Below are 19,955 nucleotides of genomic sequence, written 5' to 3'. Positions count from 1 at the left end.
ATTTTAGCCATATAATTCGAGAGACTTACCTAATTTGTTCAATGAAAATGACCAAAATTAATGAAATATTGGAGTTCTTGAAAACTATGATATTATCTACTTCTAATGACACATTCCAAATCAGCAAACGCTTTCTCTCAAAAATTCAGACTTGTCTACAATATGCACAAGAACATATTGCTTTTTTGTAGCTTGAATCTCAACTACAACCGGAAGAATTATAGTAGTGGAGTCATCATTCTGAACCTGTTTCTGCTTAGAATATTGAAACAGACCCCCATAAACAACAAGACAATAATGTTACAGATGATTCAAATCAAGTGCCTAATAAAGCAGTAGAGTTACATGTAGATGCAGAAGTTCAGTTTGCACTTCCCAAGCCCATCATTAAACCTTGGGAAGAGCTTGTCAGTGACAAGCATAAAACAGGTCTTGGATATGATAAGGAGGTTTCCTTTCATATTCCAGATTACTGAAAGCCCATTCAGTTTTAGAGTGTTGGATTCCTTCATGACAGTTCACCTTCAGTTCTTCCATATTCTACTCCTCTTCCACGGCAACAACAACAGAGTGTGAAATTCCAACACTGTGACCAAGTTAGCCATGTGAAAGATCACTATTTTGATCTTCACCCATGTAAACACTGTCATAAAACTAGTCATTCTTCAAATAGATGATTCAGAAACAAACCTCTCATAAGAAAAAAGATTCATCTTTGATGGATCACTTCTTGGCAATGGGCTTCAACAACCACGAAGATATTTCTCTCATACAATAGGATTTTTTCTCGAATATTGAACAACCTTGCAGTTGAATTTTCTCCATCATCTCACCTTGTATCTGACAGGAGGAGAACTAATGGTCATCTACAAGCTTCAAAGCCACATCAGGTGAACCTAAGCCACAACCTGCCATACGAGATTCAGAGTTGTAGCCAGAGACAAATATGCCCCTGAGCATGCCTTTAGTCAGTGATACCTCTTAAAAGAATTGGGGACACTTCCTCTAGCAGAAGACTTCAACTTCTTTCTAGTTTTGGAAGAGTTCCAGGAATTGCATTAAGCATTCTAGAGTTGTTGGTCATCCTTAAACCATCATAGGTTGAGACCTCCCTTTTCAGGTTGAGGTTCTCCCTTTTATGCCGGAGAGAGACTTCCATTTCATGGTTGAAGGTTTCCCTCTTAATAACATCAGGAGCAATTCCTCTAGTAGAAGACCTGAGCTTCATGCCATACTTGGAAGATTTCAGGGAACTGCACTAAGCATTCTAGTGTTAGTGGTCATCCTTAAACCACTACCCTTATACCAACATTTCAGAGAGCACATTCAGCCTAGTGCTACCATGTATTTTTGTGAGTTTTTTATTACAACTCTCTTATTGGACTCATACATAACCCTTTGGATTAAGGGGGGCAATGTTGGACACCTAATCCTTTAAGGGTTGGTGTGGAAACTGAATAGTCTAAAGAATTCCAAGAGACCTTGGAATACGAAACCAAAGGTCATATGAATGTACTATAAATTTATATCATTTGTTAATAATAGAAACTCTCTCATGCTTATCATTCATCTTATGTTTTTTCCATGTATGTGTTTAACAGAGGGGAAGAGGAGCAAAAAGCTATCCTAGAGCTAGATAAAATCAACCAGTTGGAAAGTTGCTCAATCTAGTCAATAAGAAGTACCGAGATTGAGGTTGGATAGGAGTCCAGAGGCCCATGGTATTGAATATAACTGGATATAATCCATTGTGAAAGATAGAAAGTGCTCGAGGGAGAGTTTGGACGTGATTTCCAGACTCGTGGCTGGGAGGAGAGACTTTCTGAAAAATATTATTATTGACTTGCAGGATAACAGATAAGTAAGATAGAAAGATTTTCAAAGATTTATTACTTGACTGTAAATATTATTTTTGTCTTGCAGGATAACAGATAAGTAATATAGAAAGCTTTTAAAGATTTATTACTAGATTGTAAATATTATTATTTAACCTGCAGGATAATAGATAAGTAAGATGAAAAGCTTCTAAAATATTTAATACTGGACTGCAGATATTATCATTGACTCGTAGGTTAAAACATTAAGCAGGATAGAAGGCTCACTTCTGAGCTAATAACCATGGAACCTACAATGGATAAATTGAATGGTTACAATAGAATTATTTGTTTTGTAGAATAGAAATAGGAGATAATTCCTAGAAAGTATCACTGCGAATATAACCTATCAGTAAAATAAAGGGAATTGTAAATAGCCACTTTGGGAGACTTCATATTAACCATAAATATTAATAAAACATAAGATTAAAGATTTTACCAAATATTAAATGACTTCCTATACTGAGTTAAGTAAAACAGCTAAGCATATCATGGCAATGAAACTTTCAGTAGAATTTATCCTTAGAGGATCCACCTAATGAGATCCTACGTAGTGAATAAATGCAATATAATGCATAGAAAGTAATGCTACAAGAAATTTGACAAGAACTATCACATCTGAATTAGTACAATGTACATATCAACAATGTCGCAGGACATCGGTACACAAAGAAATTGAGAACAATGTATTTACTTCATATTAGAAGTAATAAACTGAGATCATGCATTTCCTAAACAGAGAGTAAACAATGAAGCAGTCGACACTATCAGAGGAGCCAACTAGAGGCATTTTAGACCTCTCCATATAATCAGGAAAAAAATTATTACAGTCCAACCTTCAAAATCAAGCACAAAATACGGGAACAGTTTCACAGGCCTTCCCAAACAAACTATCGAGCTGGGTATAAAGATTCAATACACATAGCTTTACATTTCAAAGAGAAGACCTATCAACAACTAGAGCTTGTTTTATGACCAGACTTAAAGAAAAAGAGAACCATTTTATACATCCATAACTTAAACTCGTTCACAAGGAGAAAACCCTCCAAGAAACCCCTTTAACGAACAAACCTGGAACAGTAATACCAAAGGACTTAGCGCCAACCTGTAAATCCATCAGGATGCTGTGAGCTCTTATGAGTTTAATGGTTGTGGTCCTAAACATCAAACTTTCCAAGAAGTAGCTTACCTGTCACAAGGGGTTGAAAGTCAGTAAATATAGTAAGGGCTAGAACCTTTCTTACATATTCATGAACTCACTAATACCTAGGAGGATCCTTACTTGAATTTAGGGCATCTCCTCGATGAATCACCTATCTATAGAACGATGATTGGCATCAGCTAAAAATGAAGTAGCCTAGTGTGAGAACATAAAAACCAGAAGTAAAACCTTATCGAAAACAGAAATTTTAATGCCAGGGAATTTCGCTGTGGGAGGATTACCTTCTTCAGGGGTTTCATGGTGCTTTTTGTGTCCCACCACCTCTGAAACCTTTGGGGCCATGCTTGTAAAACGATAATGGACCTTTAGAATAGGTTTAAGGTAGAAACCCCAAACCAGCATTAAACCCTCAAAACGGTGCACATAAAACTCTCTGTCTACCAAGTTGTATGGCATACTTGAGCCGAAAGGTTTCATTGTCACCATTGTTTCAAACCACAGAGAATGCCGCATACCGTTGGTTTCTTTTGAAAGACCCGACCATCACAGAGTAGTGCGAGATACAAGAGAAACCGTATCAATGAAACCTCTAAGGCTCAGGCACAAAGAGTCAGTTAGAGAACCAAACCCTACCCCTCCTTCATCGTCAGATTGCTGGATGAATATCAATGGTGGCAAAGCGAAAAAAGGGCGGGATCAATCACAGGTACTTTACCATGGTTCAACTGCTCAACGTGTGTTACCACGTACAAGTGCGAACCCAACATAACCTAACCTGAATAAATTAGCAAATTGAACCAAGAGGATCCCCACTCGGATTTCCTCACTTGTACATTAATTTAACATACAGTAATATATGAAACTATTTGAATTCTATAAGTGCATTGATATTTACACATATCCATGTATTACCATGGGTCATTATATATTTCTTAATGGTTGTATTTTGATGATTTTTATTTATTTATTATTATTAATGTAGTTTGTAAGTTTTTATTTAAAATTTCCATTTAGATGTTACGGTAGTGCCCTGTGTTGAGCCTTCTTATAATCGCAATGGGCAGAGCATAAATAATAAGAACGAGAGAGCAGAGAACCATGGCACTTTCAACTTAAATTGAATCCATAAGCTAGAAAAGTCTATAGTTATTAAAATTATTGTGAACCTAATTGTATTGATGAATTTTTGAATTTTTTTAGCCAATAGAGTTTTGGTAACTATTATTTAAATAACACAAATCAAAATTTCACTACAAATTTTTCCAACCAGAAATCCACGAAAAATTCCAAAAAATCATGGCCAAATCACAGCATGGATTACATATATTACATATATGTATACATACACATATTACGTTCAAAATTCGATGCATGGATCAAGGCAGTCCATATTCCTCCATCTTATATGTGGTATTAGTAGGCCTGGAATTTCAAATGTACATTGCCTATCCACTGGAAATTTGGTGACAGCCTTTTCTTGTTTGTACCTATTTAAATTCAGTTTAAGTTAGTTAACGTTAATTATATTGATAGGTGTTTTCTTTGCCGAATTGGGGTGGGAAAACACTGTTCACCCGAGCTTCACCCCAGCTAATGAGAGAGCTTGGTTTTCGTCTGTCCAACGAATTAAAATTTGACATCTAGACTATTGTCTTCCACCCACATTCTCACACCATACCTTCATGTTTCTACAACATTGAATTGCATTGAATGCCATCCTCCGCCCACATTCATGGCATCCACTGAGTCGGCCTTCCACCCACGTTCTCATGCCATACTTGCATGTTTCTGTAGCATTGAATAGGAATGGACACTTGCTCCATTTCATCGACATCCTCGGCCTCCTTGGAAAAATTAGGAGAAATGCCCACAAAGCACCAGAAGAGGAGATTGTCTTCTAATGCAATGGTGGTGAGCGAAGTGTGTACCGAACCAATGAAGATCAACTAATCTAAGAGTAAACTAGGTGGGTGGAGCATAGATATTCAGAAGTAAACGAAGGCATTGTAGTTTCCAGAGTACCCTAATAAGGAAGAGGCTGATTCGATGATGAAGACCTTGGAGGCATTCCCCCCACTGGTGTTTGTTAGAGAGGCAAGACACTTGCAAGGCAAGCTTGTAGAAGCAGCCCTTGGCAAAGCCTTCCTTCTTCAGGGAGGAGACTGTGCAGAGAGCTTCAAGGAGTTCAATGTCAACAACATCAAGGAAACTTTCATGATACTCCTACAAATGGGTGTTGTTCTCATGTTTGGTGGTCAAATATCGGTTATCAAGGTATGTGCATTTACATTTCAATTTCACTATATGTGTAGGTGGGGTATGAACGTAGGAATATGATAGGCCAAATTGGTGTTTTTAGATGATCCCTCTGACTCTGGTAGCATAGTTTTTGGTTGGTATGCTTTCATCTATGTGTTTTATATGGAATGATCATAGGAATAGGACATACCAACTTGGTGTTCCTGAATAGTTTCTTTGAGGCTAGTTGCATAGTTTTATATTGGTATGTTTATTTGTGTTTCTTATTTGTTTTGATCTCTAGTGTTCCAACCTCAAAGATCAAACATATCTCTATGATTAGTGTTCTTTTGTTTTGTTTCTCTTTTAGACGATATAGGTGATTGAGTTTTATAGCAGAAGATGTGTTTGATTTGGTTTTTGTCTATTGTGATTTTTTTTACAGTTTACATGATATCATCAGTTACAAAAGTTTCCAGAGAAACTAGTTTATATCCTTCCCCTGTTTTGGATGTCTCTTAATCCACTACAACCTAGGATTGTACGTTTTTCATCCTCAATTACATTAGATTGCATTTATTGGATATTCGTTCATTCCATGCATCTATAAGGATGACCTACTTTCCTTGCAGTGTACATTATATCGGTGGGTCATCATCTTGCTAATGTTCATTTTTTTCTTCTAGCCAAAAACTTTGCATGAAATGTTTGGAGAATATTGGAGTTTCAGTTCATACACTAGTTGGCTGGAGATTTACTCCTACAGAGCTAATTTACAAGCCTGACAGGATCTAATTATGGCTTATTTTGTACTATCTTGCTATTTTTTCTATTGTTAACAAAGATGTTTTGAATAATGGGGTATCTGTTAACATGGGCCAAATTAATAGTTAACAATTTGAGTCACATCTCGATGAAGTTTCTAAATTCTTCTAATGTTTCTCATCTGCTTTAAATTTTCTTTGGAAAACAAATTTATCTTTACATTTCTCTGTTGATAATTATATTGTTTAAACTCAATCCTTGGTACACGATTTTTTCCATTTCATTTGTCAAATTTCCACATCTTTGGAATTTATGATCAACAATTGTAAAGACCTCAGTCCCTTTAAATTTTTTAAAATGGGCCTTTGTACTTTTCTGTTAAATGCATATATTCTTTCCCCTTATTTTCTTTGATAAATTCATGTTTCTATGGTTATCAAATAGGCAGAATGGTTGGAAAGTTCACAAAACCCTGATCTATGTCATCTAAGGAGGTTAATGGAGTAAATATTTCTAGTTACAGGGGAGATAAAATTAATGGGGATGCCTTTGATGAGAAATCTCATGTTCCTAATCCAGAGAGAATGATCAGAGCTTAGTACTAGTCAGCGACCACACTAAATTTACTTCGTGCTTTTGAAACAAGAGGTTCACCAATGGAATTCTGATTTCACACAGCATAGTGAATCGGGTGATAGGTATTTACTACTTTTTGTTTAACTCATTAAGCCTTTGGACTTAATGTTAATAGCTTATTATCTATGATTTGAATCCTCTGGTTCAATTTAGAATTTCATTTTAGTTGGTATATTATTTGATCTCTTGCTTTTAGATTAGTGATTCATATGGTTATGGAGATATATTACAATATTTTAAGCTAAATTTTATTAAGAATCTTTAGATATGAAAGGTGTTTGATGTTCAAGGCTATGGTTTTTAGCACTCGGATGGACACTTTGTTTATCGTATTGGAAGACTTGTTGGAGCTTAGATCTGTTTCAATCCCAAGGATACACTCCCCATTATTGTATCTTTCTTTGGGGTTGAAATATATCTAAGTTCCAACAAGCTTTCCACTATGATAATGAAAGTCTCCATCCAAGTGTTGAAAACCATGGCCTTGCACATCTAACACTTCAAGCTTAACCATATGTGAATTGTGAATCAATTCTTTAAAATAGGAAACCTGGAAATATTTAGTATCGACTTTCATTATAAATATTTTAATGGTTAGCCTCAAAACATATATGATATGCGATATTTTGGATACAGTTTGGTGATGATTATCATATTGTCACTTTTAGCAAGTTTAGATCTCAAATTTGCTAACAGCTGAAAAGTCCATTGTTGGCTAGAAAGAAAAGTGTTCCTAGTTTAAAATTTTGAATTGATATCCAACACTCTAAAGCCCTCAAGAAAAAAGTAAAATAATTAGCTTGAACATTTGTGTATAATATTCAATCCTAACTTGAGAAATAATGGAACTTTGAAACTGGAGTTTGACAATTTCCTGCCCATCCTCTAAATTTTGAGTAGTTTGTCTCAAAATAGGCTGAAAACTAAGCTTATGAAACACTCAACTCTACCAGAATTTCCCAGTACCAAATTTTGGAATGGGAACTGCATAGTTGACATGAAAATATGATTACCTTGGTATTAATGCCTTTTTCACATGACTTTTGATTTTTTATATTGTGAAGTTACTTGAACGTAACTCTATGCTTGTTAGGTATCCAAGTTCCACAGGTGGCTTGGGAGGTTTGCAAATGATGGTAATTATTAAATTTCCTTCTACTGCCAAGAATTTGATCTAGGCTTTTGAAATTTTAGTGTATTTTTTTGGCAAATTATGGCAAGAAATAGAACTATAAATTAATTTTGAACAAGGAACCCTTTGCACTAGCTGGCATACTTGAATTGTTTAAAGTAAAGCAAATTTCATGAAGTAGATTAAACATGTTCAAATAATTATCATAAAATACATCTGGAGCAATATTTAGAAGACACTAAAATCTACAAATTATTAGTCTTCCTTTTGATTGTCTTCTAGCAAAAGATACCTTGTCAAGTTGGAAATTGGACTTGTTTATTATCTGAGACAACAAACTCTCTTAACCACATACTAAATTTATTAACAGTGGTATCATAATAGTTGCAGATATAGAGAACTTGCACAATGTGTGAATGAAGTTCTAGGATTCATGGCAACTGCAGGATTAACTGTAGATCACTCAATTATGACTACAACTAAATTCTACATTTCTCATGAGTGCCTCCTACTCCCCTTTGAAGAATCACTCACTAGACAAGATTTGACCTCTGGAAAGTTCTATGACTGCTCAGCTCACATGCTTTGGATTGGTGAGAGAACATGCTAGTTAGATGGTTTTCACGTAGAGTTCCTTCATGGGGTGGCTAATCCCATCGGTGTTAAGGTATTCACTCTCCTTTTGTTTTTTTGTATATGTGTTTCATTTTCACTCATTCACATCACCTTACTATTGTTTCAGGCATTGGAACATTGTTACCCACTAAGTTATCAAAAGAAAGGAAGTGTTACTATGGCACTAAATCTCAACTATGAGATATGCCATTATATTCGTAAGACTTGCAATTATTAAGCACATCACATATACAACAACCACAAGGACTCACAATCCATAATATTTTGTGGACATAATTCCATACATGTTACTAATATCTAATTCCACACATTTTGCTAATCAATTGTTTTCAATATGTGAAGGTGAGTGACAAGATGGATATAGGGGAGTTGGTAAAGTTTGTAGATATTTTGAATCCAGGGAAAAAACCTGGTAGGCCTACTATGGTGGTTTGTGTTATGAAACCAGCTCACAAAAAGATAGAAAAGAGAGATCCACGACTTAGAATTCAGCCTCTTCGAGGGGGCAACCTCCTTTACATTACATAAATGAACAATTCTTGGATGATACAAATGAAAATACCTCCTTTCTATATATAGGAGTCTAAGTGGTCCCAATACAATCCAAGCCTACATAACAATAATATTGTAGGGCACAACAGTAACAATAGTGGGCTTCTATGTGGCACAATTGTAACAATATGGGCACTACATGGGTACATCAATATAATAAGTGGGTTGTACTAATAACAATAAGGGGTTACACTAGTAGTATAGGGGCCTAACATGCCCCTCTCCTTCAAAAAGCGTTGTCCTCAACGCTTGAGTAGTTCTTGATGCTTCTGTATAAGATTCTTGTCCTCCCATGTGGAATCTTCAGCGGGTAAGTTCTTCCACTTGATGAGATACTCTGAAATTGATCGATTTCGTAACTGTCAGGTTCTTGTTTCTGTGACTGCTCCAGGTTCCAATATGATTTTTCCTTCCTCTTCAATTTCTGGCAATATTGCTTGAATTGGGATCTTTTGCAACTTTTGAATAAGTGTCCATACTTCTTCGTTCTTGTTCCATTCATCCGTTGCTTCATTTATCCAATTTGGTTGGATAATATAAATAGCACAAAACAATGCTTCCACATCCTCATCCTTGAAGCGTCTTCCCATTCGGTAAGGTCGCCATTTTTTAAGTGCATGTAGTATTGCCAACATTTCCTTCTCATAAATAGCTTGCTTGAGATGTAGCAGTAAAAATACCCAATCACTTACATCAAAACATTTTTCACTACGATGTTGATCTACCTGTTGTTTCATTTGATTTTGCACCAAAATGGCGTTATCCTTTAAAAGTTGGAGAACTTGCTGTTGATGCTCGATATGATCTTTCTCTACTTGAACCTTTTTCTTCTTGATATGTCCTTCTATCTTTTGAGGAGTGGTAATATCTTCCAGTCCTTTACAAGATATGGTCGGATTCATTTCTTGATGCTCGATGTGATCTTTCACTTCTTGAACATTTTTCTTCTTGATGTGTCCTTCTATCTTGATAGTTTGAGGAGTGGTAATTTCCACCAATGCATTACAAGATATGGTCGGATTTATTTGTTCTTCATATAGGCTTTGTTCCTGGAATATATCCTCTTCTTTTGACCTTTCTTGCTCCTTTTCTTCTTCCTCTTCACAATCTATGTAGAATAATTTCTTCTCAGCACACTTATGACCTTTTGTGTATTTACTATCACAATTGTAACAAAGCCCTTTTGCTCTTTTTTCTTCCAATTGTTGCGGTGTCAACCTTGTAGGTTGTGGAAGACTATGGGCAACAACACTTCCATCTTTATAGTTGTGAATGGTATGCTTCCTAGTTGCCATAATTTTGCTTTCCATTTTTCTTGCTAACCTGAATGCCTTCTCTAATGAATCAGGTTCCCAAAGGCGCACATCGTGTTGGATATTATCCTTTAAAGACCCTATGAACACATCAATCCTATGCTCCTCTGGAATATCTTTTATCCTTATGTTCAATTTTTGGAACTCCTCAATGTGCTCCATTATTGAACCCTTTTGTTTGAGATTCATCAATTGGCTAAAAAAAGTGTTGCTTTTTGTATCCTCATAATGTGCTATCAATTCTTCCGTAAAAATTGCCCAAGTGATAAATTGTTTACGAGAACAAAGCCATTGATACCATACAAACTGATTTGGTTCCAAATATAAAGTTGCCATACGTACCTTTTGTGTGTTTTGCACATTATTGAGATCGAAGAATTGCTCCATCTGTAATATCCATGTGGCGGGATCCTTGCCATCAAACTTCCTTACATCGATTTTTGGAACATGGTGAGTCTTCGATCCAACATTAGAGTCTATGGAATCATGATTAACATTTCTTTTATTCTCATCATGAGTTTCCTTTACTACCTTTTCACCATTAGTGACCCTTTCTTGTAGCAACTTCTTCAATTCATCCATCTTATCATCCATGCCATCAAATTTAGCGTCAATCTTAGCTTCCATGCCATCCATCTTAGCTTCCATGCCATCCATCTTAGCTTCCATGCCCTTTATCTTAGATTCCACGCCATTTACCTTAGATTCCACGCCATTTATCTTAGATTCCACGCCACTTATCTTAGCTTCTGTTAGCTTTTGTGAGCGTGACATTTGTTGCACTTGTTCTTGTAATTTTGATATATCATGTAGCATTTCTTCCTCTTCTTCATGAGTCATGCTAGAGCTTTCAGGTTCCTTACTAGGTGTTTGCATTTTCTTTCCTCGGGGCATCGGTTATCAATAATAATGCTTTACTATGCCCTTTGAATTCCGTTAAACCAAGCTTACACAAAAATTTAAAAAAAAAACTACACACCTTTTTTTACTTTATAGAAGCCTGATATTGAATCTGATGTATCTCTGTGATTTCGGATCATCCAGTTCTGAAATTGCTATCTGTAGTAGCCTTCTGCGTCCTATTTCCAATGCCACAAGTCTGAGCCAAATTGGATTCTCCAAGGAAGAGTTATGTGAAATCTCCCACAGTGACTTGCTTTTAGACTGGTTCAATAGAGCGAACTTGTACGATGTGCCACGAGTCACTGTTTCAACCTTTGAATCTGAAACTCACCCACACGAAACTAAAGTCCGTCCTCTTTATGTACCTTTTTACGAAATTTCAATCCGATCCTCAGAGAGAGAGTTATGACGATTTTCCCCAGGTCACCTGTTTTGAATGTAATTCAGGAGTCTGCAAATAGACAAACTTCCTCAGATCATATCTCCGAAAATATTGCGAGAAAAGTTCTGAAATTCGGACCCAAGGTTCAGCGCCAATTCTTCTCAAATGGGTTTTTTTTGCGACTTCTGAAACGTTACAGAAAGAAAGTTATAGCGAAAATGCCACGATGACCTGTTTGGAGCAGCGAAACCCTAGAATCCAAAGCTCTGATACCAAATGTTATGAAACCAGCTCACAAAAAGATAGAAAAGAGAGATCCACGACTTAGAATTCAGCCTCTTCGAGGGGGCAACCTCCTTTACATTACATAAATGAACAATTCTTGGATGATACAAATGAAAATACCTCCTTTCTATATATAGGAGTCTAAGTGGTCCCAATACAATCCAAGCCTACATAACAATAATATTGTAGGGCACAACAGTAACAATAGTGGGCTTCTATGTGGCACAATTGTAACAATATGGGCACTACATGGGTACATCAATATAATAAGTGGGTTGTACTAATAACAATAAGGGGTTACACTAGTAGTATAGGGGCCTAACAGTTTGCATGGGGGCAGAAAAGCTTAGGGTTAAGCTACCTCACCTAATTAGATTGGTGCATCATGCAGGGCTTATTGTCACTTGGGTTAGTGATACCATGCATGGTAACACTATCAAAGATCCATGTGGCCTTAAGACTCAACCCTTTGATGCGATAAGAGTAAGTAATCTAGGTCCCTATAATAAGTATTTACATTTATAAATCCATTGCTATAACATCTTGCATCATTACAAAGGCATTGGTTTTGTTGTCTTTCTGCTCATAGGGGCATTGTTGTGATTGTACAATCTTGTATAAGAGACTATTAATGCAGAAAAAAAATCCCAATATAAGGATATAATAAAGGGGCATATAAGGGAGCAACATATATACAATGTTGTATATTTGGGAGAGTGATGTAAGATAAATGAATGCATTATAAGGGAATAAAATAATCATATTTTAGAAAATAGTTGTAGTTATTGTTATATGTCTAGTAATCTGAACAATTGTTAATTTTTTTATAGGTGGAAGTAAGTTCTTTCTTTGATGTTCATGAGCAAGAAGGGAACCATCCTGGTGGTGTGCATTTGGATATGACAGGGTAAAATGTCATAGAGTGCATTGGTGGATCTAGGACTATGACCTTGGATGATCTCGGCAGTCGCTACCACACACATTGTGATCCACGTTTGAATGCCTCCCAGGCTCTTGAATTGGATTTCATCATAGTAGAGAGGTTGAGGAAGATAAGATTGGGTTATGGCCTCTCAGGATTGGGTTCTCAATTCAAAGGACTTGTCTCCTTCTAAAGGGTGTCATATATTGAAATAAGGAGGAGATGTGGGTTTTTCTTAGAGAAAGTGCCTTTTCTCTGATGAGTATCTTGGAATATTATTATGGTTATGATTGTATGTCAATATTGAAATTGGCTTCTATATTTCTTACTGTAGTTTGAAAATAGAATATCAAAGGCAGTTTATTTTGAAGAATTTTATTTTGTTGTTGTTGTCATTTGAGATGGTATGGGGGGACATGGGGATGATGATTAATATGAATTTTAGAAAGGAAAAAATAATTCTCTTTGTTACTCACAATATTGTTTTCCAGATGAAGTTGAAAATTTCCTCACAAATAGTGTATGAAAATTCTGCAACTTGAGTTTTATCAGATTGATTGTTGATTAAAATACACATTAAAAAAATTTCATGAAAATTGTTCTTCTTCTTTTATATACTTTAACAATATAGCTAATTTATGAATGTTTTAAATTAACATCCATACAACATTACACCAAAGATTCATGAATACTCACCTATTTGGGCCTTCCTTTTAAAGAAACAAGTATTGAGTTCATTAGTTGAGTTGTTGTTGTTTTATTCTCCTAAATGGAAGGGGTAAAGAGAATTGTCAACAGTTCATAATTATATTATGAATATTTGGCATTACAAATAGTGTAATTATAAGTGCATTGTGTAAATATAAGTACATGAGATGGGAGGCTGCATTTATGGGGTTGGCCTGCACAATCCTATTCATTCTACACAATGTTCAGGGCTACAACTAATAATAGTTTCAAGGGATTTGGATTTTTTTAGACTAGTGCCATGCTCATCTCCTTTATTCTAGGAATATATTTGGAATTTCTAGCCAAAGAGAAAACTTTAGAAGTTATTTCCAAGCTAATGACACTAGATACTGCTACTTTATTGACAATTTTCTTTCAATTTGCTAAAAATGTAATGGAATAACAATTATTTCACAATGCTCCAAATGTAATGGAATAACACTAGTAGGGTTTCAAATTAGAGTGAATGATGTGGTGGGATGGACCAATCTGCCTTGTAAAAGGGGCTTTCTCAGTATCTTCAGTTATTGAAACCAATGAGGTGGTGCACCAAAGCAAATTCCTTTGCATTCTTCACCTTTACATTTATAATAATGTAGATGCTCAAAGATTCTTTTAACAATTGTGACACTTGCCTCCATAATGAGGATTTTCATCTTGACAAAGAGACAAAAAATGAATTTCAATGTTTACAGAGTGGGATAAACTTGGTGAAGAATGATGAAAACTTGTTCTAGGGGTTATTCATGTCTCGAATGAGGCTGATTTAAAGATGAATTCTGTGTAAAACTTCTACAAAATTGTAAAATATCTTGTGAAAACTTTCTGACAAAGATGTATGGAGGAATGGTTGATCTCACTGCATGATTCCTTTCACTAGATGGGAATGCCTATCTGATATTTCTTTGACCATAGAAGAAGAATTGGGAGATAGTTATGAAAGTGTTCATGCCTTTTTGAGGGATGTGAAGCTTATTAGTGCCTATATAGCAACAACTATGCTTATGAATTTTGACTCTCTAGAAGAAGTAGGAGATGCTCTAATAGAACTCAATGATCTCCTCATTGATTTGTAGGACACTAAACTATGATAAAATTTTCTCATCTTAATTATTCTACATTAGTTGATAGACAATGTGATTATGTTGACAGGTGGCTTTGTTGCAACATTGCAGAATTTTCTAATGGATGATTGTAGACTTGGAACCAAATAAAAAGGACTTAGATGAGTTAAATTCCAACTCATGCATTGGATTGTACCCTCTTACTAGGAACCATTTGTGAATCTTGTGATCCCAAGACAGTAGATCTGAAAATAATTGCATTTCTGAGATCTGGCAAGTTGTTGGTTTTTGTCCATGGCAAAGTACTTAATAGCCTTAACTACAGACTTTTGAAAGGATAGAGCTAGAATATTCGTCACTTTCGGTCCTAAATGTTGCCTTGAGTAATCTAACAATATCCAACAAGAAGGTTTGATTTGAGGATTGTCTTATTAATTAGGTTTTGTTGGTTTCAATTTATGATATTTGAATTTCTTCACCTTTACATTTATAATAATGTAGATGCTCAAAGATTGATTTAACAATTATGACACTTACCTCCTTAATTAGGATTTTCTTCTTGACAAAGAGAGAGAAATCAAACTTCAGTGTTTACAAAATTGCGTAAATTTGCCGAAGAATGATGAAAACTTGTTCTAGGGGTTATTCTACATAGCTATTAAGGATATTGATGTCTCTAATGTGGACAATTTAAAAGATGAATTATGTGTAAAACTTCTACAAAATGGTAAAATATCATGTGAAATTTTTTTGACAAAGATGTATAGAGGGATGGTTGAACTTGTTGCAATGCCTCCTTTCACTTGATGGGAATGCCTATCTGATATTTCTTCAACTATAAAAGAAGGTTTGGGACATAGTTATGAGAGTGGTCATGCCTTTTTGCTCTCCAAATGATTTTAGCTGGATTTTTTTTACACTTTTCAGGTATGGCAACTTTTTTACTTTGCTAATCTTTCATCATTTAGTCATCGCTTTCATTGGGGTTGCCCTGATTTCAATGGATCATAATTTCTACAAGATTGGTAATTTTGATTCTAAATATTGTGGAAGCAAGACAACTAGAAAATATATTTTTATTCATGCATCAATCCTCTGCAATATTCGTATTTTTTTAGTTTGGGTTGTTTGACATACATATACAACAAAACTTTTGAGGATAGATTTCTTTTCCTTATGCATTGTTGTCTTCCATTATAAGTATAGTCTAGAAAACTTAAGAAGCTTTGTTCCCTCAATTTATTTCTAAAAAAAAAAATCATAAATTCAATTCATTACTACCTTCCACATTCCCTCCACTCCTTTTATCGATGTTCCTTTGCACCTCTCAGTTCAATTTCTAGTATACATATTTTTTATAGTAACTAAATGATAACAACATTTGCATAACTCAATGGCATAAACAATGTAACTAGTTTAAGAAATAATCAAAAGACATGCCATTCTACAGCTAAGTATAAGATGTGTAATTAACAAAAATAAATATGCATGTTTCATTAAATTTAATTAAACCCATTCTAAATTTTTAATAATATCATTAACATCGTGATCGCTAGATTCATTGTCAATATTATAATGTAATACGAAGGAGATGTGATAAAAATATTTCACTTGAATAGTGAAAATATTGATGTTATTTAAAAATATAGTAATACAAAAAAAAATCATCGGAACATTATGCTTCATAAATAGCATATTTTAATGAACATGTTAAATACTAGCAATTGCACCATATGTTGCAAAGGAAACGTTGTAAGTAAGGAGTAAAGGAAAGAGAAAATATATGATATAAGTAAAAAATTTATGCCATTTTATTTATTTTCTGTTATTTCTGTGTCATTGTGTGTCATTGATTGGATAGCACATGGAAGAGGAGCATAGATGAAGACAATATCCTAGTTTGAGTGAAAGAGAAATCTTAATGTTGTTGCAACATGTCTTCCTCAAAACCCATAAGCTCTCTCGTTTAGTCAATAGGAGTTTACAAGAGTCCATTCCACTTTAACTCACTAAATTGGAGCTCTTCAATTTTGAACCAAATAAGAAACAAAAGACGAGCAGATTGTCAATATTGCATAGAATATTAGTAACCTTCAACAAGTAGTTTCAAAATCCAAAAATTTACACATTCATTAATGAAAACAAAAGATTTAAAGTGTATTAAATGATATGATGATGCAAGAATGAGACCAGACAAGTCGTGGGATGTACTTTCTTGTCACACTAGAAGGAAGGAAGGTTATACTATATCTGTGAGGCTTTTGCAATATACAAAAATATTCAACAACCCAAAAACATGCTTAACATCATCATCATAATCATATCTCTGCGAGTCCTTCCCTTCCAGTTGAGAACCAGTGACCTTTACAACACAAAGTGCCTTAACATAACACCTTGTCATTGTTTGTTGTATGCCCCATGGGTATGTTTATACAACATTTTGAGTATTAATTAATTCCCTTAATTTTGCAGTTTTTTGAGGTATTATTAACAACTACTAGATTTTTCAATGTTATGAAGCACATATGAGTTAGTGTAATGATATATTTTAGATATCTATTGCATGGTTGCATAACACTAAAAAATGCTCAGTGCAATTGTTAATTGTATTTCTTCTTATTAGTCGACTTGTACAATTCCTATTATGTTTGCATCAACCGCCTAATAATGATTTGTCTTTTTGAATCTACAATTTTTAGGTAATCTTGTTAAAGGTAGGTAAAGGCTTTCAAGTGACTAAAAGTTCAACATTTTTGGACTATCTTGAATACCTGGAATAGACATGTTTCAGATAACATTTCTTTTGAACTCAAATCATACCCTTTTCTAGTGTAGAGACATTTATTTGTGAATAATCCTTTATCCAAATTCTATCTATTATTTCAACACAAATTACTTTCATACATATCCTAACATACAATACTATAAGTTATTTCAACACAAATTACTTACATGCATATCCTAACATACAATATGAGGAAGAATTTAGGTTTTAGAATATGTGGAAGAATTTATGTTTTCCTTCCACGAAGCTAGTAGCTTATCGAGGTTGTTATTTAAAAAAATGTTGTTTGTATGTGAACTTTGGTAAATATTGACAAAAATTATGTGTCTGGCTTCTCAAAGACCCATGCCAAGTCCTTTTTATTCAAATCAAGACTGTAAAGTTAAATATTTCACTTGATCGAATGAATTGAGAAAATGTTACAGATGCATAGTTGGATCTCCTTATAATAATTTTGAATTATGAGTGATTATATTGGTTTCTTTTGTTACAAAAGGCAATAAACAAAAGGTATCTTTACTGATCGATTTTGAACTCAGTATCCATATAGAAAATGTTACAGATGCATATCTATATCTCCTTATAATAGTTTTGAATTATGCCTGATTATATTGGTTTCTTTTGTTACAAAGGTAGCTTTACTGATCGATTTTGGACTTAGTATCCATATTACTCTTCTAACAAGATCTCATTCTAGAGTGAGTTAATATGTATAAAACAACAACATGTCTTATCCTGGCTTGGAAAAGAGATTCTTACAATGCATTACTATTGTGTCAGTACAACATCATACAAGTTGTAACATCAATCAAAACCATGCCTGAAAAGAACTTCCAGGTAGAAAGGAGTGTGTGGAACTTCAAACCATTCCATGATATTTCTAACAGCCAAATGAAACATTTTTACCATGGTATTTCATAGGGAGTGGGCTTATTCACATGATTAGAAGCCAATTTCTTTTTTCTCGTAGTAGCTATCCTTGTAGTCCTTGTAGGGTAATAAGGAGTGTCTAGAAATTGAATCAATCACCAGATTATTGCCTTCATCATCTTGCAGGGGCTGATTCCATCCTGATTACTCTCCCACTTCCTCTTGAAAAATATGCAGGTACTTGATTCCGATTGAGAATATGAAAGTAGGAGCATACCGAGCCATTTCACTCAATTAGAGAACCTCCCTTCCTTCATAGTAATTGAAACTCTAAAATGATTTCTGCTGACTTGAACAAAGCCACTGTTTCATGTGCTTTCAAGGACAATTGTCATAGGACCTCCATGTCGTTTGGTTTCATTTCATCAAAATAAACCATATTAATTTAAAGTATGGAGGAAAACAAATGCATCACCAAAAATTTTGCTACATCAATGATCAACAAATTTACTCCTTTTATGATTGCATAATATCATTTTGTCTCGAAGCACACAAACCAAAATTACTAAAGATACAATAAAGATTACCAGTGTATACTTCAACTTGCACAAAACTGTACTAATAGAAGGATCCTTTATAAACAAATTGCAAGTTTTTCTCTGTCCAACAGTGAAGACTATGTCAATTAAGTCTACATTTGGATTCTATAAACAAAAATCACGAACATTTCATCAATTTAATTCATTCTATCAAAATATAAATAACAAATAACTCAAAATGTAAATCGAAGAAATTAGTGTACACATTGTTTTGAAGAGGAAGCAGGACTTTGACATGGCTTTTGAGGACTATGCATTTAAATTACTCGTCGAAGTCTCTTTGTCAGAGGAAATATTTAAATAGGTTACAGATTATATTTTGGAAGTAGTATGTATAGAGAGGAAATGTGGCAGAAGTAGAAATGACCCAAGAATCTAGTTGAGCAAATGAATTTGAAATTAAATGAAACATAACTTTTATTACCATCCTCGAAGAGCTCAAACAGATTTATGGGACATCATAAAAATAGAGTCCATGAAATTTATCTTGTTATATTTAGTTGTATAAGATATGTGATGTAAATACAAATATATATCGCTCAAATTGCCTTGTATATCAATACATTTATAAACTTTTCATCTCTGCTTGTGCTAGAAAAATGATTTTTTTCTATATTCTAACAACTCCTTGAAAAATCTTCCTATATGTTTGCTAGAAATTCAATTCAACAAAGCATTCAACCCTTTGTACTGAAAGTTTTTCATATCTAAAAAAACTACAGTTCATTGGGAAAGCTTCCTATATGTTTGCTAGAAAATTCAACAAAGCATTCAACCCTTTGGACTGAAAGTTTGTCATATTTGGAACAATTTAGCAACAAACAAGTTTCATCTTCAAAGGGTTGTTCATCACATAGAAGACGTGTGTTCTATTTTTTCCATTTGTTCCCACCTTCTTGTTCCAATTTCTAGGTTTTGCAAACTCATATTTATCCTACATGTCAATTGTCTTTCGAAGATTGATATGGACTTATGTCAACGTTTGTATTCCTCATATATAACCATAGGATTTATTTCCATACTATAGTAGTTCATATGTTCCTTTGTCTTTTGCCAAATTTTCTCACTTACTTTCCATTGAACTATCTTGTGGATATGGGTATGTGCA

At 34.4% G+C, this 19,955-nt stretch overlaps 1 pseudogene; it reads left to right on the top strand.

Annotated features, from left to right (window-relative positions):
* Nucleotides 1-12,993, top strand: part of LOC149214948 (phospho-2-dehydro-3-deoxyheptonate aldolase 2, chloroplastic-like) — a 29,305-nt pseudogene extending 16,312 nt beyond the window's left edge.
* The last annotated feature ends 6,962 nt before the right edge of the window (nt 12,994-19,955 follow it).

This window comes from Pinus tabuliformis, chromosome 1_1 (assembly GCF_031772625.1).
Source record: "Pinus tabuliformis cultivar Carrire ecotype Pingquan chromosome 1_1, CPIR1, whole genome shotgun sequence".
Taxonomy (NCBI): Eukaryota; Viridiplantae; Streptophyta; class Pinopsida; order Pinales; family Pinaceae; genus Pinus; species Pinus tabuliformis.
The sequence above is the reverse complement of the archived record's forward strand: the minus strand, read 5'-3'. Positions and strand labels throughout refer to the sequence as shown.